Raw genomic sequence first — 25594 nt, forward strand, 5'->3', positions numbered from 1 at the left:
CTCTTAATCACTAAGCTATTTTGGCAACAGCTGTTCTGAGACCTGAATAAATTGAATACTTCCGTCTGGACTGGGCTTTGAGTCTCTCTCTCTCTCTCGTGTAGACCCCACTTCTCTCTTGAGCACTTGCTGTTGAGCATTAAGGTTACAGTCTTGGCTTGTAATCATGGGCATAATTTGTTTTAAGCAGGGACCCTGGCTCACTTGTGGCCTAGGGTTTTTCTTCTTAAAAATATGTTTTTAAGCAACTTTGTATTTTTGAGTTGCATGACATTGAGTAGATGATTTAAAAAAAAAACAGTTTTACCTACAATAATCACAATAAAAACTTAATTGAATTCAACCAAATAATTTGAGGGAGTTCATGCAGTTTGAATGATCATGGCTCTTTAGCTTGTAACCCAAGCTAGCTGACACAGTGATAGATCAAACTCTTAAGTGTCAGATCTAAACATAGTTGTACACAGCCTGTAAGACTGTTGGAAGTAGAGTTGCTGCCGTACCATCCGGCTAATAGTAGATTGCATGATGTACACGCTACACGGTTGATCAGTTAAATATGCAACATGATTAAAAACATCATCATGGAGAGAATTAAAACAGTGTCAAAACCTCCAACAAATGCACATGTATAATTCTTATAGCGCATCTCAGCATCAGATATGAGATCTTTTGTTTGAGAGGTGGCGTGTTTAAAACTTGCTTGATTTGTTGTGCTGTTTATCAGACATTCAACTCACGCTGAATATGATTGACGACCATTTTCTCTGTATGTGTTGCCTGAACTAATTGTAAAGGGCACTGTTTTTTTATCTGCTCTCTGTGGCTTAATCCATTTATGCGTGCCAAGAGCTGGTGCCATTTGCACAGTAATCTTGTGAGTGGGTAGAAACTGGTGCTCAACATGTGGTGTGTGTGTGTGTGTGTGTGTGTGAGAGGGAAACAACCATAATTTATTTTAGAACGGCCTGTCTGTTATCTCTTTTCTGTTTCCTAGTAGTCTGATAGTAGCATTTACAGTTAGTTAGTTGCACTTTGCAGAAATCATCCAACTTAAAGGACATTATATTTCAGCGTCAGTTCATGTAGTCTTCATCTTCTGATGGCAGGATTGTGATCATGGCGCCTTTTGTTTTATCAGCCTAGAACCATTAGGCTAACACTGCTAAACAATGTAATAGATTTATATAAAGTTGCATGCAATGAATTACAGATATAGTCCTATAAGTATTATGATTAAGAAGGTGTTTTGAGTGAACCTGCTGAGCAAACAGACTGAGGTTGTGTTATAATTTGCTTAGTCACTGAGGTAGATTGTGGTTTCAAGCAGCTGAAGTACTGCACTAAACCAATAAACAAGAATAAACTGAACACATGCTATAAGACACTATATGCTTGTTTCACACTTGGCATCTAGCTTTTATCAAATGAACCATGTCTTGAGCATTGTGCAACTGGGCAATTAGAATAAATGATTTCCAATTATTTGGAACCTAGACTTGTCTAATACGGTCCTGCTATAAAAATACACTGGTAAATTGAGGCATCAGCTGAATGTGTGGCAGGCAGTTTGATTGAATGCAAAGGCCAAGCTAACAGGTGTCTCTGGGACAAATTTGCTCGCTATAGTGTATCACATATAAGAAAAGTGACACAAAATTACCTAATTGATTAACTTCCCATTCTGCTGCATAGAAAGTCTCTATTTAGAGGAAATTTAAGCCGAAAGATTACTTAATCTTCCAGCAGACGACACATCGCTTGCCTCAGCAGTTTTCTCAAACTTTTTCAACATAAAATTGAGTCCCTTCCACATTAATGCTGAAGTGATTTGTGTGTGAAATAACCGAAACTCTCCAGAGAGGTTTTGGACTTTATTTAGTATATCAGACAGGGGGCGAAAACAACGGAAAGTCATAACCGTGCTCACTGAGTCATTTTAATAGTGTCATTCATTTTCTGTGCTATGACCTATTTCTGTAGGTCTCTGTTAGCTGTACCCTTTTTAGATGTTTTCTGAATATACAATCGATTACCATTTTATTTGAATAAATGACAAAATATGCTGACTAATTACATTTATTCCCATGTATTCTGATAAAAAGGCCTGCATTCTTTTCCATTGATCACATTTCCAGTGTTCTCAGAAGCAGAAGTCTTGTAGTCAATAGATAGCTATAGATATAAACAATGTGTACAAATATGTAAGTATTTTGAGAGTGCATAGAGACTGACGTCAATTACATCATTCTGTAAATTCGCTAAAATGAAGCAATAAGCGCCGAGAAGCTGTGGTTTACAGTGAATTTAAAACAGCTAAGTGACATTGTTAGTCACCACGTGAAGACGAGGGCCTAAAACCCCCTTAGCTGCTCTAAATTCACTGTAAACCACAGCTTCACAGGGCTTTGCTTTTATAAAACAGTTACCTGGCAAGGTTTCATAAAATAAACACTCAGACACAAAAATGTAATGGTATTGAAAAAAAAATACTATTCTTCCACCAAGCAATAGTTCTTCAGACGTGGAATGTTTACCAAGGTACACAGTAATACTGAAGTAATGCGGTCACGGGTGTATGTTTGTAGAGTCATTTACAACGGCCTCCAATGTGACTCAACCAATCATAATCATGGACCGGAATCCATTATTTTGGCATGATTAGGTGATCATGATTCTCTGGTTGGTGGAGATTTCTCTGCATAATCATGGGTAATTGAATTTTTCATCCAGGAATTCCACTGTTAAACACAATTAGTTGAAATAATAGGTTTGATAGCTTCGCATGTACCATCGATTCACAACCTCGTAGCTCAAAGAAGGCCTGTTTTTTAGTGGTTCATAAGCTTATTGTTAAACATTTCCCTATAGTGGTGAATGGGAGAGAAAGAATAAAGAAAATATGCTTTTTACATTTCCATTTGCTTCAATAGCAAAAGAAAAAAAAAAGACAGTGAGAGAATTTCCACAACTTTCTAAAACAGAAAGGGACTCCCTTAGACCCAGATGTTACAAAAGCCCTGTGATCAAGATGAGCTGTTTCAAAAGGCTTTCTGAGATCAAGATAATTGGTGTGGTGTATGCGGTAAGGTTTTCCTTGAAATCACAAGCACTCTTAGCCAGAGGCATCTCCTTGTTTCTATTTCTTGCAGAAAGTGATAAACGAACTCAACACGGAGTTGAAAAGTCAAACAATATGTTCTCTCTCTGGCGTTATATAGAAGAGCAAGCACATGACTGTTAAGAAACTGCAGGCGTGGGTTATTCTCTTTGTCAGACTCTTGGATGAGACAACCACAGTTTCTTACTTCATTATTTTACAAGGCATTAGAAATGTGCATGTATTTGTTTAATACTCAATACAATACATAACAAGTACCTCATGATTGTTTTAGTAAAGCTGCAGACCTTGTGAAAATATGATCAGTATAGTGTTATATTTCCAGCTTTATGTGGAATCAATATGATTACTTTGTTTTACTGAGAATATAACAGACTTGCAATAAATCCCGCAAAACTGGTCCTGTTATCATATTCAGAGGCTTTCATGGGCCACTGCTGTACGGTTATATTGAGCGAGACGCATTGCAAATTCCATCCCACTCCCAGACACGTAAGCAGCTTTTTTGAGTCAGCTCTGTTTCTCTCTGAATCACATGCCTTTCATAATATATGTGATGAAACCAGAGGCCAAATGGAATGAGTCAAACATTGCTTGACATTAAAGTTTAAAGAGAGAGAAAGAGAGACAGGAAAAGAGAGAAAACAAGGTGAAGTTTATGCTCAATCCCCTCAACAGCCGTCGTTGTCACAGTTACAGCCCTGCTTAACCCCACTGAGATGAGGAGCATGGGAGGCTTTCACAAGCAATCCCATCATCATTAATTGCCACTGTCCCTCGACACTTTCTCTCATGTTTTCCCCTGCCTCTTCTTTTGCTTCCTCGTGCAGCTGGGCAAAAAGCGAAAGCGCAGTGTTTTCCTAATTATGAAATGAATTTGAAATGTTTCAAGTTCATTATTTTGGAAGGATTTAAACATGAACTCATTTCCCACAGAATCTTTTTTAGCCAATGCCAGCTGTAGGCTGAGTTTTGTCTTTCTGACTGAACTTTGAATTCCAGTCTGTGAGACCACAAAGGTTCAGCACAACGTAGCTCATGTGATTGCTCTTCATGCCCCGGTGACCAGCATTAGTGGAGGGAGAGAAACATAGGGAAACAGGGAAGGTGTGGCTCAGCGGTTACTGTCACGAAGGCAGGGATTCTTTTGCGGTGACACTAGAAAATTTGGGGAATTGGACTGCTTAGACAGCAGTCTGCATTGAGAGTCCCTAAAAAACCCAGTTTGTTTATTTTTTTGTCTATATTTAGAACGTTTTGTTTGTTTTTTTGTATTAGAGTTCTATACACGGTAAAAAATATGATCAATAAGTCATGGCAACTTAAGTTTTTTACATTACTTTATCTCATCCAAATAAGTTAAGCAAATTCAACTAGATTTTTTATGTCAGTTTAATAGCATTTAAGTTTAAATTATTTTTACACTGTACTAGATTTATAGTATTAAAAAATGCAGAAACTATATGTGTATATATATATATATATACATATATTTATACACACATATATATATATATATATATATATATATATATATATATATATATATATATGAAGAGTTCAGATGCAAAAGCCTCTAAGTGCCCATCTGAAATTTTCTTCTAGAATGATCATTTTTATCAAGCTTGTATATTTAAGTTCAGTAATTTCACTTATATATATATATAACAAGCCGATCACACTAATCTATATAATCTTAAATATATTTATTCTTCTAACCGCATTGTTAAGTAACTTTTTAAGCATAAAATATTACAATTTGTTTAAATGTAGTTTTTGGTTTTTGTTGTAATACACTGTTTCTATATGAGATTAACGTAGTACAAAAAAGAAGCAAAAATAATCTGCACTAAAATATTTAAATACTTAAAAAAATGTAATCTTAGCATCTATAAAATGTTAATAAATGATTAAATTCAAATGTTTATTTTATTTATTTGTTTTACAGGAGAATACATATAACTAAATTGCTTAAGTGCTAGGTTTCTATCAATTTGGTCTTAGCAAACCAAAAACAAAAGTCTCCTTACCATCATTAAGCATGATAACCAGCGATGCTGGGAAATTAGAGGAGAAGTGTTAAAACAAGGAACAGGCGTTTGCAGCTTTTCCGTTTCTTTTCTCACTTTTTTGTGGGTGTTTTTTTTTTTTTAGAACGTAGGGAAACCACGGCTTCCGCTGTGTGTATTTAAACATCTAACACTGATGCCTTCATGAGAGGGATTTTTTTTTCTGGTTATTCGTGTTCTGTTTCTGTGCATATATTTTCTCAATATATAGTATTGCAAAAGAAATTCTGCTGTATTTCCACAGGTTTAATCTAAAGTGTCTATTTCTTGTTTTGCTAATACCCTCATTGGAGATTCCCATGTGAGCTTGCATTTTATTAGTACAGATATCGGATCTATTAGCCTTTGCTACTGACCATATGTTAACACTGAGCACATGTTAAATGCAGAGAAATGTTTGGGAAGTGACCAGATCTTGTCAATGGGAACCCAGGAGACAGGGCAGGGCTCAGGACTCAGTCAGGACTCAGGATACAATTATCAGGCTTTCCAGTTCAGACAGGCCCATCCTAGAGTACAAGGATTTCCTCTATAGGGCCGCTCTTCCATAGGCGTCAGTGGGAAACAGGAAGCAAGGAGCCACAGAGTCCTTTTGCTTTCTGTCCTGTATACATTCACTTTTCTTTGTGCTTTTCTCTCTCTCAAGTATTTCTCATTATGTTTGTACTAAATGTTCAAAACTAACTCTAACCGTAACAATTCGACCGTAACCACAGCAATATTACAATGAAGCGAGCCAGGCATGCGGATTCTCTCTTTCCTGCAAGGGCAGAAAATCAGGCCTGAGCGCTGAATGCAGACCAGAAGTTACAGCACGTGTGATTAAAACAGAAGTAAAGATAAAATCAGGTTTTGTCCCCATGCTTGACTGGCATCATAGTCAATGATTGATAAATATTTAGTGGATACTAACACGAAAGGTTACAAGGGGGTTTTCCAGCTTAGAAAGTTTCAGTTTCAATAATTGTTTGAAATGTGTCATCCTTTTGATTACAAATGAAACACTAAGCTTAAGTAACAATTTAGAATGTGCATTTGTGTGTTTGTAATTGTATAAAGGTCTCCTCCTCTATCACAGGATGTCTTTGTAAGTTGTGGCGCTCTGCTCTTGTTTATTTTGGTATCTGGAATGTCTTCCTGTCATGACATTTCAGTGTGATCCTGACGGCCAATCGCGAGCAAGGGAGGGGAAGGATGTTGTTTGTGCTTATATCTGTTTGTGAGATAGATAGATAAACAGCTCAGATAACCCAGACAAACATTAGATTATCTAATGTACATCCTTAAGTCTGGGAGCACATAAAATGTTCCTGACATCAACATGGTGAAGTTTTTTTTTACATCTCGACAGCCGTTGGTCCCCATTCACTTTCATTAAATGGAGGAGAGCAGCAGGAGTATCAGGCTGATTTATGCCCAATTTACCCCTCCTGACATTCAGAGAAAGAAAAATCGCATCCAGGGCATCGATCAGATGTTCGGCCTAGATTAGCCCCAACGATATCAAACATGTCTGATATTTAGGATTTTAAATCGGGAAGATTATGACTATGATTATGTCAGTAGCCAATGAAAGACGAGTCTACAAGGAGAAGGAAATGAAGGATCTTTTGAAATGGCTTTATCTGCAGATCGAGAGGAGATTTGATCTGTAAACGCCTTACATTACCAGATAATATCGTCCGAACATCGGAACCAACCGATGCCCTGGACGCGATTTTTTTTCTCCGTATGTCGGGAGGGTTAAATCGCCCATAAATCGGCCTGAAACTAGTCTGAGCTCTGCTTAAGACATTCAACTAATTTTGTGTTCCACAGAGAAAAGAAACTCAAATGGTTGTGGGTGAGCAAATGATGACAGAAATATTATTTTGGGGTGAACTATTCCTTTTAAAGAGACTCCATGGACACAATTGTCTTTACATTTTTCACATTTATAAATAATTTCTTTATGCAAGTCTGTGCCTGTTGGCTAAGATGCTTGTTGTGATTTATGTTATTTTGCATCACCTCTCAACTCTATTATAGTATTACAGAAGGCTTTTATCATCCTTTCTCTAAATGTAACAGAGGCTCAGCAGTGTCCAAAGACAGCTTGTTAGCTTAGGGTTGTGGCAGCAGGCTACAATGTATCTGTCTCTGATGAAACTCTCTGTAACGCTTCACGGTGGTATTTATAATACTGAAGGTCTTTCTTTCCCGTTCTGTCTTTCTCCATCTCTCTCTCTTTCTAATCTTTCTGTTCTCGGCTCTCTCTGCAACTTTCTTTCTTGCACTCCCTGTCACTCACTGAATGATTCTGCTTTTCCCATTGCAGCTCATCAAAATTGCATGTGTGTGACATCTGAACAGGTTCACACTCTCAAAGACATACTTTTTTACAGTGCAGCGCTCCAGCTGGGGGAAAAAACAGAGCATGCCTTATATGATGCAATCCAAATATCATCATATCAGTGAGATTAAAATGATTGTGACAGAGACTATCAACAAAACATGAAAGGATCTGCATTTCCTCTGCCATTAGCAGGGGAAAGATATAGTAAAAAAAAAAAAGTTCACTCTCAATTATTTCACATTTAAAAAATTGTTTGTGAAACCCCCGAGGAAATAGCTCACTGTTTTAATGGTGGAAATATGTGTGCTGTGTGGAATTCTGTTTCCAGGATATTGTCTTCCTAGTAATTTCCTCATTTCAACCAGAGTGGTTTCACAATGAGCTGTCAACACACATAAGCAGAGGTGGATGTGAAGGTCTAATATGTCCATAGCAAACGTGGAGGCAAATGCCTCGTTCAACTTTTGACCCAGAGCACATTTACCTAAGACTGACCTGCAGCTGACTAAACACCTTTTACCACTATGATTTACCACTATAATTAGTTTATAGGTGTTATCCATGAGGAGTTCTTAAAGGGATAGTTCACCCAAAAATGATAATTCTGTCATCATTTATCTACTCTCATGTTGTTCCAAAATATTTTTTTTCTATGTGGAACACAAAATATTTTTTTTGTATTTGTTTTTAAAAATATAGGCTATATATTTCTGTTTAGCTTTAATTTATTTTAATTTCAGTTTTAGTTTTAGTCACTTATTTTATTTAAGTTATTTGCCAAGTCAACATTTTTATGTTTCATTAAATTTTTTAGTCATTTCTAATTTTCGTTTTTAATTTTTAGGTTTTCAGTTTTTCATCTAATTATTATTATTATTATTATTACTATTTTATTTTTGGATTATTATTTATTTTATTTTACTATTTTATTTTTTATTTATTTACTTATTTTATTTTACTTTAATTACATTTTATTTTATTTTATTTTATTTTTATTTTTTATTATTATTATTATTTTTTTATTTTTTTAATGGTTTTAGTTAACTATAACAATGTTGGCCTGGAATCTCCAGTCCCCATTAATTCTGTGGAAAACAGAGACCAGGAAATTCTTAAAAGCATTTCCGATTGAATAAAGAATAACGACACGATGGGTGAGCGATTCCTTTAAAACCACAACAATCACTTGTTCCCATCGGAGTTTTGACTATTTGATTGCAGGTCCGTGTACCGGTCACCATAGTCACCTATCAACCGTGCTTTGTTTTTCCAAGCCTGATGTGTCGACATAGTTCCTGTAGGCAGTGAGAAGGTTGAGCAATCCCAGGGCCATTGCGTAACCCTGCCCTTCTCCCTTTCAGGTGCGATCTCCCTCCCTCTCTCTCTCTCTCTCTCTCTCTTTCAGTTCATGCCTGTAAGTCAAGCTCTTCTAGACACGCGAGACATGCGGCTAGCGGAGGTGAGGTAATGCTGTGTACTTACAGTGTCTCCAGCCCCCGGGAGCTGCACAGGGGAGGGGTAAGGCTTGCACAACCAACAGTCTGAGGCTGTTCTTTGGATCTCAGAAGCTTCCGCTCAGGGGAGTCACAGTAATACCTTGACTGTTGACGGAGGGCAATATCTGGCTTAGGCGAATGAGTTATAATGGTAGTCATAGAATTAGACAATGAAAGAAAAAGACAAAGGAGAAAAAAGAGAAGGAAAGCTTGAGGGTGAGAGACAGATCATTTGTAAATTGTAAATTTTATTGAAAAAGGCCCTATTATCCGGTGAACCGTGCTGGAATGCCCTACTTTCAAAATTGCAGTGTGACATTTTAAAAAGCCCACAAGTACTTGCAAATGACTTGCTGTACAGTACGTCAAACTAAAAAGACCTCCGAGTGCTTTGAGTGAGAAAGTGTGCGTGCATTAAATCTGTCTGATGACACAACTGGCAGATATCACTGTACAATATGTGATCATATGCAATTCCAGGCAATAGCACTGTCTCTCACTGCAATAAAAGCGGGCCCGTCTTTAACCATGCCGTAACGATCTGCAATCACTGTGCAACGATGACCAACAGTGCAATGCTCACCTCTCCGCACTCTCACGTAAATGAGCCAACTTGGATGAATGAAAGAGGGTCAGTCATGTGATAAACGTAACAAGAGGGAGAAAAAGTGCTTTTTAAGTGATTGCATGGGAGTTGCAGGATGTGAGTCAGGTGAGATCGGTGTTGACACTGTTAGCACTGAAGTTGGATCGGGTGTGTGGCTCTTAACAGCAAAAGTGTAGAGAATCAAAGAGTTTGTGTTTTTTGCTTTTGTAAGGGATGTCTATGGCACAGATTATTATTGGTTACATTTTCATTTAACATACTGGGAATCAAACCACAGGGTGTTGGGCGCCCAAGGCACATCGATGCATGAGAGCAACGAAGGCTATCTCGTCTGGTCTGAGCCCCTGCCCCTTTAATCACAAATAGTAAAGTGCCCTTTTGGTCATATTGTGGTGCCTCCCGGAACACAATTTCAACCAAAGGGCACCTCCCCCTTATATATATATATATATATATATATATATATATACACTTATGATTTCTTGAAATCTCACCAGGTTTTAGAAGAGAACAATTGTTTACTTGCTTGCTTTTGTGGGAAAATGAAGCAATACCAGGAGATAATTTAGACAGTGATTCACACAGCGCAAGGTACATAGGAAGTGCACCTCAGGCTAAAGTGGAAATCTCTTTTTGTTTTTCACGGCCCTTTTCAGTCGCTCCTGTGGTTGTCAGTAAAAGGAAGTATAAAGAAAGATTCAGGGTTTCCCTTCTTCTCATGAACAAAGCCTGAACAAGCTTTTTTTTTTTGTCTGAGAGAGAAGCAGTCTTCACAGTGATTGGTATTCCCCTATCAAGACTGACATGTCTAAATCTGGCTGGCTTAGTTTTAGTGGTTACATTCACTGGAAAAAGTTGCATAGGAGTTTTATGTGGGCTGCTGTTTAAACCTGTCAGAAAACATTAGTCATTCCATGAATCGCAGTGTCATAATAGTGGATGAATAATCATACCTTTGGGTTCCTCTTTGGCTTTTTCGCGACTCTATTGACCTCCTTAGCAATTTGTGGCTATTTTATTGACTTTTATTTCCTGGATAATCTCTAAAATTACTCTTTAACTGCAACTTAGTTGATTCTTTTGGCTCAGGGTTTGCATTCATAAGCGAGCGAGTGAAAATTCAAATCACAGATGCTGTATGCAACAGTCTCATGCTTTGATTTATTGCCTTGTTTTGTTTCTAAGATTGTACTTTCCTTCCTGAAGATGGCAGCTTGCGATTTGTGCAGAATTGCCCAAATGAATGAGTCATTCTTGAAGCATTCACAGACCTGGCTGTCGCTCTTTGAACAATCTGTGGAGCACTAAAGGCTTCGAAATGTCATATTAGTGTAGAATGTAGCACTGCTGTGTTCGCCAACACACTCTTGCTTTCAGTTGAGACAGTACACTCACAGAACACACACACCGCCCATAGGGCTTTTTCTGTCACAAGGTGAATGCGCACACAAACACGCAAACACACACTGACTGCCTCTGCATGTGACTCAAGTTGAAACTGACATAGGAAAGACTTTGTGTAGAGATACAGATTAAATCAGTATACATAGCGTTTGATTCCATGCAGGGAAATACTTCTTCTGATGCAGGTTTTTTTGTACATTTTTTTTTATAAGAGACTTGTTTGACCTTGTTTATGGTGATTTCCCTTGACTCAGATAAGATTAGGCATAACTTACATTATTGAAATATAGTTTAAATAGCATTATATTCATCTTAATGCATTAGTATGCTATTAGTTTGAGTGCTGATATCTAAAGGCTATTGCTAACTTAATAAAAGGACAATAATTGTGATATGTACCACTTCTTTTTTTCAGTAGCTCAACACAGGAAGAAAACTGTCTTTAAATGGAGACCGGGCTATACATAAGAACCTGTCTTGGTCCTGCGTCTAAAAATGTCATGTTGTGTCACGCTAGCTAGCTCAGTTCTGATAGGCTGAGTTTACAAGGAAGTCTACAGTTACAAAAACAGGCGAATACACTAAAAAGTCCATGCAAGTGGATTCTTGTGTGTGATATTGTGACTGCAGGGTCCTTGTGAATGGGTTTTAGAGAGCACTTGAAATCATTCTATCACCTAATCATTTTTTCCCAAAGGCTAATTTGTCAATAAAGCACTGGTGTGCTTCCAGGAAGGATTATTTTCCTCACAGTGACCTTGAAGAGCCTCCAGTAAATGCACTGATGTCTCATTGACTGCTGGGCCCATTGAGGATAATGGATCTTTATGGATGTCTGTCCATTTAGGGGATTAGATTTCCTGTGCGGACATGACCAGTGTAATAGTATGCTTTGCGAGGAGGATGGAAAAGGGATATAGCATATCGGCTTTTTCCAAGTGCGCGCTACAAAACTGAAGCTTGTTGCCCTGTGTACATTTAAAGACAAGTTTGTTATATCATGTTGTGCACTTTACTAAACTAATCACGGATCAGTAGTTGATCCGGCTGTAGTTAGTTACGATCCTTAACTTTGTTCTCACACAAACACGTGGATTAAAAGGATAGTTGATGGGTCGACTGGTCATTTGAATACACCTCTCCGATTAATTCAGGAACACCACTACTGTTCCTAGGAGATGCACAATAGTTTATTTTAGGTTGGAACTATTTTCATTGGTGGAGTGTAAGTGGCAAATTAAAGTTATGCAGTATTAACTTCTTGTTTATTGACATGTTGTATAAAAGCTATTGGCAAGTTCAAGAAAAAATACTTTCAATATGTCCTTCTCCCAACTTTAATAGTAGTTTTTAATAGTATTTAATTGTAATTTTCTTTTCATCCTATCTATCTATCTATCTATCTATCTATCTATCTATCTATCTATCTATCTATCTATCTATCTATCTATCTATCTATCTATCTATCTATCTATCTATCTATCTATCTATCTATCTATCTATCTATCACACACACACACACGTCACACACACGTCACACACACACACACACACACACACACACACACACACACACACACACACGCATGTCTGGTTCACTATCTTTGTGGGGACTCTCCATAGACGTAATGGTTTTTATACCGTACAAACTGTATATTCTGTCCCCTTACACTAACCCTACCCCTAAACCTACCCATCACAGGAAACATTCTGCATTTTTACTTTCTCAAAACAACTCATCCTGTGTGATTTATAAGCCTTTTGAAAAGTGGGGACCGCTGGCTGGTCCCCACAATGTAGGTGATCTCAGGTTTTACTATTCTTATGGGGACATTTGGCCCCCACAATGTAATATAAACAAGGGCACACATACACACACACACACACACACACACGTCACACACACACACACACACACACACACACACACACACACACACACACACACACACACACACACACACACACACACACACACACACACACACACACACACACACACACACACACACACACACACACACACACACACACACCTTTAAACAAATATGAGCAAATGTCTTTTAAAGTAAAAATGAAATTAGAAATCTCCCTCTCCCTATTAGGATAAAGGCAAGAGGAAATGAATATGATTGGTCCAAGAAATCAGAGACACACATACAGGACAGCGTCTCAGGGACATCAGATGCACTTCTTTTTGTGTCATTTTATCAGTAAAACAAAACTATTCTTGTTATGTGCATCATATATCTTCCTCTCTGTCCACCAGGATTCAGATGATTTCATGGACTGGATTCTGTACATTACGTGTGTGTGTGTATGTGTGTGTGTGTGTGTGTGTGTGTGTGTGTGTGTGTGTGTGTGTGTGTGTGTGTGTGTGTGTGTGCACGCACAGTGTGAAGGAGCCAATGTTTACACATTCCGGTCCAGGCTATTAATAAAGAAGCTTTGTGTTTCCCATAGTGAGCAGCCTACACTAGAAGGTCGACTGTGTGCAGTACGTCAAACTTTGACCCCATGGATGTGTTGGACTTCCTAGTTCCCAGAGCACGATGGAGACTTACCCAATCCATTTATCACCCGTTGAGACTTTGTAAACATCGCACAGGAAAGTGCATAAAAAGGTAGCTGACCTGAATAATTTATTGTTGGATTGCAAAGCAACGGCTGACATCAGCTGCAATTCCCAGCTCATTTTTTAATTCTTTGACGAAGTTCCTTTGATTGTGTTAAATAAGACATTCCAGTCATGATTTCGGGTTGTGAGAATACTGCAATCACTGGGGCAATATGATGACAGTATTGCGACAACTCAGCATGTGACCTATCATTAGACAAGAGTCATTTGGTAATGTCTGTCTGCTATATTTGCATCACAGACCCATCTACAGAGCAGTACAGAGATGCTAAACTCACTGCTTTCCTATCCATCACTAGCTATGTTTACACGCACACAAATAATCTGTTGATCCGACTGAAAAGCCTCGTGTACACACCTTTCAATCAGATTGAAGGGAATGATGTACACGTGAAATAATCTGATCAACAGGAAATTAAGCATACGGTGTAAAATATATATATATTAGTTTGTTTTTGTAAATAAATCAAAGGTGATTGTTTTATAAGAAAATACTATTTCAGTATTTTTACTTCAGAATTTCATTTTGATCCAATGCATTACTTGCAGATTCTTTGTAATTATTTGTAAAACTGACTGACAATTTCTGAGTGAAAATTGCTCCAAATTACAAAAAAAAAAAAAAAAGAAGAAGAAAAACTGTAAATGAGGGAACATTAGTAGCCCTAAACGGCCCGCTTTCTGACCAGGGCCCTTAGAATCATCCTTATCTAAAGACTGACTGTTGAAGATTCACTATAAAAAAATATATGATTAGTAAGTAATGACAACATATGTATTTACTTTGCTTTAACTCTTTTAAGTTGTTTTAAGTAATTTAAGTTGAAATGACTTAAACATCCAAGTTGATTGTTCTTAAAAATGTAATGCAGTGATTTCTTTTTACAGTGTTGGTGCATGTAAACATACCTACTGTTATTACTGCAGCAAGGCTCCTGTTTTCCAACATAAAATTTATTTATTTGCCTTTTTGTAATTCTTCATGGTCCGCCCACATAAAAGATTACCAGTAAGACTTCGTGTACCCTTCGTCGGGCTATTATCTCAATTAGAGCACACAGTGCGTTCTTCACAGAGTGTTCCCTTTGAAGGACTATCTTTAGGTATAGCTGTTTGTTCTGGTGAAAACAAATTATTTTCCCTGTTCCTCCGGCGAAGAGAGAGAAAGAGAGGGAGGGTGGCCATCATTGGAGCTATTGTTGAAAATGTGCAATGGAGTTGGTTGGGGGGAGATGTAGGGGTGTGATCAGGGGGAACAGGTGGGGGCGGTATCTGATGACAAGAAGATGGAGTTTTAGGTTGGATTGGGTGGGATGCTTTATTCTACATCGTGTCCCCTGTAACCTGAACACCACCTCAGTTCTGCTTTGGACCAAACAGCGGACAGCACGCACCCTTCCGTAGTGTCCCACAATATGTGAGTGTCCTGCGTGCTCACAAAGCCATCTTTGTGATGGCCCATTGAGTCAGGATTGCCTAAGACTCTGTCCTCCCTGCTGGGGTTTGTGTCCCATGGGTTAAGGCTACACAATGCCTGACTGTTTAAACATGACACATTTCCCTGTCGCTGTCATGCTGTTGTGTCCTTTTTATTTGATGTTCTTCCTCCCAAGTTCCATGTTTGGGGATCTAGCCTTTGTCTGCACTCATTCAACTTTCTGACGTATAATGCATAATGCATAATAAAGGATTTATTGAGTTTTTAAACTCGGAATTTTTAACAAAAATGACTGAGTTCTCCAGTTTATTGTCAAAGGGCTAGCTGTATAAAGCATTTGTCCTGGCATTTTGAGAGCCAAAACAACATTGTTATGCTCTGCGTCAATGTATATGGCATTTGGGGAATATCTGGTGGGTGAGGTCATGATTTGTATTTCCTTCTTCAGTGTGGGACCGTGCCAGAAGCGTTAAGTCTCTCACTGAGAAACAATCAGCAAACTATTTGTGGTCAACCGAAACACAGCTCATGGCCTGCTGGAGAAATTTCCACATGCACAAACACTATTGTGTAATATGCGCATATCAGCTTTGTAGACAGGCTTGCATGTATTCCATATGACATAAACATCACTTAAAAGGGCTGCAGGGAATGTAATCTATTCTGTAATCATGGAGCGATTCTTTTAAAGTACTGTAGAGTGACTATGGAATGCAGATAATGGAGATGCTCCTTATTGGTGTTTTCCTTTGCTAATTGGGGTGACTTTTTTTTTTTCCAACATCAAGATTTTATGTAAATGTATTAATTAATAAATTGTTTATACACGCACGCACGCACGCACACACACACACACACACACTCCAGTACACATTCTTGTACATCTATCTTTATGAGGACATTCATTGACACAATGCATTCTCTAGGCGCTTACCCTAACCTTACCCATCACAACTAAGTGCCTAACCCGAACCCTCACCCTAAACCTACCCTTAACCTAATTATAACCTTATCCCTAAAACCAAGTCTTGACCCTCAAACAGGTCTTGTAAGGGGTCTTAGAAAGTGAGAACCGGCCAAAATGTCCTCACTTTACTCTCTTTGTCCTCACTCCAATGGTCTAAAACTCAAACTGGTCCTCAAAAGATAGTTGTACAAGTGCACACACACACACACACACACAAACACACACACACACACACACGCACACACCCACATATTGTACATATTGTACATTGTGCATTGTACATATTGTGCTTTCCTGAGTCAACAAGTTAATTGTGATATTTTTGGATATTTCAAATTACCCTTGAACTTTTTATATCATCCCGATTTCTATCATTTTTTTTTCCTTTTCTTTTTTTTGAAAAAAAGAAACACCTGAAATATTTCCCTAATCAATAGCAAATTTTTTTGTTTTAATTGTTTCAAAATAATTAACATTCATCAATAAACATATCCCATTTCTTATGTTCTTATTTCTTTTTGTTTTGTTTTATTTAACATTTTTAATTGTGTGCGTATGTATGTGTGTGTATATATATATATATATATATATATATATATATACATATATATATATCTATGGCTACTTACTGCCAAAACTCAAAATAGGCCTTCCAAGTCTCTGATATTCTGTCTCAGGTCCCTCCTGCAATGTAACTTTGTGGGGGGTTTTGTGTGTGTTTTATCACCACCCATGGAGAAATCGTAAATCCAATTACAAATAATAGCACATCTTTCCTCATAATTTGAAGCATCTTTCATATCTGTAGCATAAACAGTGAAGGAGGAGTTAGGGGTTTGTTCTGATTCTTAAAGTCAGCACAATATGTGTGTGAGACAGGATGTCTTCAGTTGGGAGTACCGCCAAGTTTGGTGCTCATGGAAAATAGTATTGGAAGGTGTGTATTCAAGGCAATGTACAGATGTTATTTTTAATTTATTGTTTTTTTTTTTTAGCACGTGCTTGTGTCCAAATGTTAGTTTTTCTGTGTGTTCGTGCCACATGCGCTTTTGATCTCATGAATGTGAATATGTATATTTATACTGTACCTCTGCAGAGCCTGCTGATTGCTCAACATCCTCTCAGGTCATGTGAAATGTGAGCGGAACAGAGCACAGAATGTGCAGCTCTAGCCCTCAGCGTGCAGTCTGAGCACACTCACTCCCTCTCTCACTCATTTACATGCTTGCTCACTCATTTTTGTTTCCACCCTCCCTCCCACTCTGTCCTCGCCCCTGCCTGCGCCACTGCACTGCTACACATGACATAATGGGCCTATTATTGTGCCTTTTTGTTTGAGTGTGACTTCAGCACATTCAGCCCTGATACAGAACGTGTTTGTTTTGGGACATCATGAAAAAATCGCTTCTATACACACCTGAATGAGTAAGATAGTGTGCTTCTGAATGACAATGAGGGTAAATCCTGTTACGCAGTATACCTGTTATGTATGGTATTACCTTGGCCCATCCACAAAATTAAGTTATGATAATCAATGATTTCTTAAGTGTAAAAAATGATGTTTTATCCTATATAGTATTACGTATATAATGAGAATTTGAAATGAGACATGGCCATGTATGCTCTCTGAATCAGTCAAAGCCCTGATGTAGCAGAAGAGTTACTACAGAGTTGAGCATTAATCTCAGACCAGCGGAAACAAACTCATCATGATTACAGAGTGATGATACAGTGAGTTCCGTAGATACACAATAGCCTCCCTCCTCTACCCTAGAGAGACTCAACCCTCATCCACGGGACCTTTTCTGCTTATTAGTGAGCTACTTCCTGACAGGAGCAGTCGGGTTTCAGCAGGATGCAGGATGTGGTGGGGGCCGTGGTGAGGGGTGTGTGGTCATGTGTTTTTTTGTGTGTGAGTGTGTGTGTTATTATAAGAAGCAGCTCTGAGGCTTTGCCGTTCACATGGGAAGTCAGTGGGGAAAATGGGCATCCAGGGTTCAACTCAATACTGACCTCTTCACATGAATCACTCTCATTTCCCTCTCATTACACAAGCCATCAGCAGACCCTCAGCATCAGGGCTGAGTGCAGAGCAGACACTTTCTATTTTTTAAAAGAGGGCGGAGTAGAAAAATCCCTAAGACAGATAGAGATATATTTGTGGAAATTGTTTTGAAGCACTTTATCTGTAATAAAACATATAGGCTATTCAAATCCTTTAGATTTGTCTTGTTAATCTTGGATTTGTCCTGTTAATCCTGGATTTAAATGGTGGTCGTGTGACCATCATGACCTAACCTTATGAATTATATGATTTGATAATGAAAATATATATAGGGATTGACATCCAGGTCAAGATTTCAAGTCAGCTTGCTTATAATCATGCATTTACTGCCATCTTGTGGTCGAAGATAGAAAACAGTGGCCTATTTGAGTGGCCTTCCATCCTTCCGTTGACTAGCCTTCATAGTTGACTATGCACAGTATGGCCGCTACGCATTAACATTTTATAATATTATTTATTTATTTTTTACGAAGAAAGTTTAAGAAAGTTCTCAGTGTAATTTAGAGCCAATTACTATTTATTAACTCATTCATTATTTTACTTTTTATTGTCTTTCAGACACCATATGCTCTTAGGTTTATTATGCTATTTGAATGTCACAAGCGACTGATAAAATGACAACATTTTATATGCAAGTCTATCTATATAGTACAAACACCAGCAGCCATTAATTCTATCAAATGGCATCAAACAAATAGTTTCAATATAAGCCCTTCCCAAACCCAGACAGCAACATAGTGTCAGCCCACATCTGGTATGCGTGGAATCCACATTATAGCCTACCAGATGTGGCCCTGATCTGGGCCGACACTCTGTTGTTGCCTGGGAAGTGGGAACAAACTAATTTAACCAATTTACTTTGGATTTTTTTTATGGATGATGATTACAAATATATTTAACTTGGACGTTTGAAGGCTAATATTCTGTCGTAGATTCCTGCGTTATGTATAGTGTATGGTCGACTATAAGACGCTTAAATTGACACAATAGCAAAGTAAACATATTTTTATACATTTTTTATATTTGCATTATAGGCTACTCACTGATTATATCACATATTTTTCAAAATGCACAATCAAAAAAACTGCTCTCTCTTGATCAGACCGCGTGAGGGCTTGTTATCCATTCCAACAAAACTGTTCAGGCGCTACTTTCTCAGCTAAATTACTCTCGTATCACTCCGCGTGCACGTGAAGTTGGCATCATCTAGCAACTCTTTTTATGGATTTTAGTTTATAAAAAATGCATTTGGGGACTTACGTATTAATTCTGTGGTGATCATAAACATTTTGATAGATGGCTATTGATTTATGTGACCCCTTTTAATGTAAGAAAAGTAAAACATCGGTCGTCGTAAGAACCACGAAAAGACCCGAGATAGGCCTTCAAAGAGCACAAAAGAAGATGAGTGTGATAGAACTAGTCCATAGAAAAATGTAACTTGGAATATTACTGGATTGGATTTGTCTTTTTGCTAGGGTGATTGTTTCTTACATTGTTATGGAAATGTTTCAATGTTTCATAGGCCATGCTAAATAGGCTAATAACAATTAATGATTTTCAGTAGGCCTAGTAGGCTAATTTTCTTTAGTTATTAGCAAGATAATAACTAATACAATATTTAATATATATAATTTTTTATTATTTATTTGGTTAGAAACAAAATTATTTTTCTAAATTATTTTGCGATAATGAACGCACACATTGTCCCTGGTGCTGTCATTATTTACTAGCCATCTGTGCATGTTGATTAGGAAGTCCTCATGATGGCACTATTCCCACAGCAATCTGGGATGCCAGGCAGCCACACTAACGCTCAACATAAGACCATCTGCGTTTGCACGGATTCACCTGAACAGGCAGCTATTACGTGGAATTAAACCTGGATTCTCTGAAATTTCAGGTAAGGATCACAAATATACTTGTATAATGATATGACATGCAATTCGATTCACAGTGTGATGCAACTGAGAAAGACACAAACTTGACAATAAGGTTATCAATAAGGCTGTAGCCTACATGAAACCATCAGTGAGGCAAATGACAAGGTCACTGGTGAGGGGACCTGTAGAGCTTTCTAAGGGGTCACTGGTGAGGTCATTGTTTGGGTCATATCGGGAAAGATCTGACCGATTAGATTGTTGCTGAGATCTCAGTTCTGGTCACTAATAGCTGTTTAATGACTGTCTTGATTGGGTTTAAAATTGGATTTTGCCTGCTGTTCCAGGGATAATGGATGAAGTAATTGATGCCACTGGAAAGACAACTGATAAGTTCACCTGTAGTTCACCAATGGCTGCACCAATAAGGTGGTAAATGAACTAATAAATAAGCCCTGTTGAGCTTGTCTGTGAAATCCTCAAAGAAGTTTTAATAGCTCATTCGTAAAGTAATTATGGTTGTCATTTATATAATGTGGGTGCTTTTGGCAGCAGAGTGGTGTAGTTACTGCACTGACTCTGAGGTTAATGATGAGGTCACATGACTTCCACCTCTGAAATCCCCCTTTAAGCTATTTGTGGGGTCATCACAAAAAAGAATGGTGATGTAAACTAATTTGATCACCAATGCAAGGCTAAGCAATAAAGATTTTTCTTTCTTCTGGCCAATTGGGACAATAGTTCATTTTTACTTTCTCTGCTAACACTTTCACTGACTCACAAGTGCATGATCAATTACAATTTTCAGCCATATATTTATATAGAAATAATATTAATATATTTTAATAATTATACATACACTATAATTGTCAGGGTCTGAATAAACACCAGACTTGGAGACAGATATAAGGTTACAACCAAACTGGGTATTTATTGACAGTGTTGAATTTAAAAGCAAGTAGATGAGTAATGGAACAGATACGTGTAATTTTCCAAAGAATAGCTAACAGGAGATGGCTGGAGTATTGGGAGATCCAAAAGGTAAGTACGGTAGTCTGCTGTCCCTAGTTGAGACCAGACCAAGAGTGACTGGCTGTGTCTGAAATCGCGTACTCTCTTGAGTAGGTACTTAATCTGAATAATATTCTGCTAAAAAAGTACGTTCTGTATAGCATGAATGTGTGTAGTATGAATGTAATCCGGATGTACTACATTCGCCATGTTACCCTTATCATTTGACCTTCCAGCGTCAGTTGCGTTGCTTCACCTCCATTCACCTATCCTCTTCTCTTGTGGCCTCATGGGATAGTAAAGTGACCATCATACGCACACTTCAGAATCTCCCCGGAAGAAGTAGGTAATCCGGGTACTTTTTTGCCTACTCTGTTATGAGTACTGTGAATTCGGAAATGCTTCTTTTGTCACATACTGTTTTTTGCCTACTATATAGTAGGGAAGTATGCGATTTCGGATGCAGCCACTGTGAGGTGTGTGGTCTTATCCTGGTGCAGATTGGAGTGCCGATGGGAAACGGGTGCGGGTGATGGACAGTAGGAATAGGAATGCTGGGAAATGTAGTTTCTGATTAGATGACTGGGCTATTGAAGATGGGAAGATGGAGAGCATACGTGACAATAATATGTCAATAATTATGTCTATAATTTTTAAATGTTACATTTTCTTTACTACACTTATGTCTTTACTACACTTAACTATTGTACTACACTTTTCTTTTCAAAAATTATCGTTTTGCTTTACAAAAAGACAATTGGTAGCAAGCTGCAAATTATACAGCTGTAATGTAACTCCATGAATTAATTTAGCTGGAAAACAATGCTATACTGATTGGTTTGTAGTTCTTTTTGATGCTTTCAATACTACCACAACAAGTCATTGTTGCTATTTTGACAAAACCTCGTCTATGTTAAATTTAAGTTTGCAAGCATAAAAATGCATGTTAAGGATCAGCTAACATAAAATTTTCAGTTGCAATAGAGCTCTAGACGAAACTCTCTCACCCCAGGCCATACTCATTGTTGAACCCTGTAATGTTTTATTGCTCTAGTTTTTTGTTTGGTTGTATGTTTTATGGTATTCTGCTGCTTTGCTAGTGTAATCCAGTGCCTAGTGTAATCCATCCATTTAATGTGGTAACTCTGAAGCTAAAGAGAGATTTGAGCCTTCCTGCATGAATCACCCTTTCAAATAGCAACTAATGACCTTAACACAAGGGAACTGTGCTGTGCTTTATAAAATCCATTTGAAACATGCCTACTTTTAAGTATATTCCAATGCATGCCATTTTGCATTTCAGTGGCAGATGTTATAGTGTTAATATATATCACCAGACTGTGTTTCAAATGACTTATTGAAGCTTTGGCGAGTCGGGTTGGCTTTAATAGCTCATTTTGTTGGATCTAACTCTCGACTGTCTTTCCAGACCAGTATTCATTAATATGAGTGCTTCAGACGTGAAGTAATGGCTTTAAATAATGGAGCATGCTTTTCAGCAGCAGGATGGGAGGGAACGCAGCTCAGGCTCAGGCTCATTAAAGCTTAAACTATATCTGAAATCCACTTGGGCTTCAGGGATGTGTTGGAGGGATCAAACCCAGTCGGTCCCCAAACAGCTCTGTTGGAAAACTCGCATCGAACCCATGAACACTTGTGTGACAAAAGCTTAGTATTTTGAATCATAAGGGGTTGTTTACACGAAAACTTTTTGTGTGTTTTGGCCGTTCATTTACACAACAATGGTGTTTTGAGGCCTAAAAATGCACATTTTGAAACTGAATGTACCCTTAAGAAGTCAACATCTTGGCATAGAGCTGTCTCACTCCTCCATAGGCTTCTACTTATTGAAACTTACCGGCCCAGAAAAGTTAGTAAAGACAATGTTTGAAATAGTCCAAGTGACTACAGTGGCTCAACCATAAGTTTATCAAGCGACGAGAATACTTTTTGTGTGCAAAAAACAAACAAAAATAACTACTTTATTCAACTATTCATTTTCTTCTGTGTGGGCCTCTGAGTAACAGCGCAGCGCTTCTGGGTTGTACGTCAGCACGTAGGCTCACTATTGGCCGACGCTGGTCATGTGTGTGATGCGTGTTACGTACAACACAGAAGCGCTTATTCTTACGGGTTGCAACAACATGAGGGTGAGTAATTACTGACAGAATTTTCATTTTTGGGTGAACTAACCCTTTAAAGCAGTGGTTCTCAACTAGGGGTTTGGGCCCACTGGAGGGCCTCAAGATGACTATTTAAAATGTTATTATTTAAAATATGACAAACCAAGCATTAATATAACCAAAATAATTGAAAATCACTATATTTCTAATAATTAAAAAAAATATTAAATCCCCTTTTTTCCTGATCCACAATATGACAATGATAATGTCGTTTTTAGACCTGGAAAAGGATAAAATGGTAAAACTCCATGGGCATTTTTATACTGACTAAAAATACATTTTTCTAGTTAAGCCATGCTCTAAAATATTTTATTGTAATTGTGAGTGATTTCAAAATCCTAATCCTTATCCTGTAGGGGTGTATTGATACCCTCTTCACACGATTCGATACATATCACGATACTGAACTCACGATATGATATTATTGCGATACTCCAAGACATATGGTAAAAGGTCAACAAAAAAATTACTGTTGATTAAAATGCTAAAATTGGTATTACATTGAGGGTGTAAATGAATAAGCTTGGACTTGGTGCTGGTAACTCAATGCACAGGACAATTGTGGTGACACCAGCATAAAAATATTCATGATTCTGAAGCTGAAAATACAGATTTATTTTAGACGAATATGCTTGCACTCTGTCACTAACTAGATATATTTAAAATAATGTAGGCCACTTTTTACTGGTAACATAAGACATTTGGCATTATCAGGACACACAAATATTCCCCCATTGCATACATTTTATTCAACATTATATATAGTAGTTTAATGCAGTACTGACACTAAAAATAAACTTTTTTTCTCACACAGTCATTTTTATTTTGGGTGAACTATACACAATACAGATTGTCACTATCCACGATACATATTGTTGCCTTTTTGTATTGCAATATATTGTGACACGATATATTGACACCCCTATTATCCAGTAAATCACAAACAACTTGAAAAATCATGTTGTGGACAATGGGAGGCAAAAATGGTCTCAACAGATATAGGAAAAATGTTATTTGAATTTTAGTTTGGAGGACAGATTTCACAAAAAGCATTAACATTAAAATTTTAAATCTGAACTCAAAACCTTATAGTTGCTGACATATATAGCTCATGCGACAACTAGCCCCGATTTGTTTTGACGTGTGCCGTGGCTAGTGTCTATTTTATTTGCAAAAAATATGTTTTCCGTTGAGTGGTTGTTGAGTTTGAGTGACAGATGTTGGGTTTGTGTGTGGTGGATGGTGCTGTATCAGTCAAACTCTGTGACAGGCTCAATCCAGATTGGCTCCATCTATCACATCAGACTGACACAGACATCAGCTCTAATCTGATGCTTCACTGGTAGCCAACAATGCAAACACACTCAGAAAGAGGGGAATACATCAATCTTATTCACTTTAAAGCAGTCTATATTGAAAAAAAAGAAAGAAGAAGAAAATTTTAACTCTTTCTTTAACATTAAAACAATGTTCACCACAATTTTGAATGGGAAAACGGTTTTAAATATTGGCTTGTAAATGATTTTTTCTATCTCGCCTTATACATACGCTTACCAGCTAAGCTTTTTATGCAAGAGGATGGGAGGAGATTTCTTTGAAGCCTTGCAGCTTGCGTGTCTGGTTGTCATGGTAACATTCAGTGACCTTGTCCAATTCCTTCTGTCAGTATGCACATTTGGGAGATGGGGGAAGCCTAATCAGGGTGTATGTGGGCGAATGCATGGCTCAGAGACGGCCTAGTCTGTCTGATGCCTGGTGACACTAGATAAAGCCCCGAGGAACATTTAGACACATGACAGCACACGCGCGCACACACACAAATACATGCATACGTGAGTACAGGATGAATTCTAGAAACAGCGTTCAGTTTGACTGTAAGGCTGAATTATACGGATGATTATTTCAGTATGTTTGCAAATTTTTTGTATATTTTATGTTAGATAAAATCTCTTAATATGGTTTTATCAAAATAATATTAAGAACAGTGAAATGCATGTACTTATGGGTGTTTTTTGCGTGATATTTTTTTGCCTCATTTAATCAAGACAGAGCTGCTAGATTCAAATATTGCTGATGCAATACCTATTTGAAGTGCACACTGCCTGAGTTTAAAAAAGACAAGCCATTTTATTTGTAGATTTAAATGTAATTGTAGTTGCTGCACTGAAAAAATGACTATTTCTACTTGATCTAACACTTAATATTTTCACTATAACCTAAGATTGTCAGGTTGCCAGTCAGTCATATTCCATTTTTTGAATAAAACCAGTGAATTCAGATGTTTCCTCATGAAGCACATTTTTGTTACTTGACAGTGCAATTTTACAGTGTTGGTAAAGAGGTTATTTTATAATGTGTTTTAAATTATTTAAGAATTGGC

The 25594-nt window shown here is 37.7% G+C and overlaps 1 protein-coding gene across 1 annotated transcript in view; it reads left to right on the forward strand.

Moving 5' to 3' along the window:
* Window positions 1–25594, forward strand: part of pnp4a (purine nucleoside phosphorylase 4a) — a 103404-nt gene that overhangs the window by 4055 nt on the left and 73755 nt on the right. The window contains exon 2 of the mRNA XM_084395293.1: window positions 19895–20043. The gene's annotated coding sequence lies outside the window, so the exon portion shown is untranslated. The remainder of the gene's footprint in view (window positions 1–19894; window positions 20044–25594) is intronic.

Source organism: Rutilus rutilus (assembly GCF_951802725.1).
Source record: "Rutilus rutilus genome assembly, chromosome: 22".
NCBI classification, from domain to species: domain Eukaryota; kingdom Metazoa; phylum Chordata; class Actinopteri; order Cypriniformes; family Leuciscidae; genus Rutilus; species Rutilus rutilus.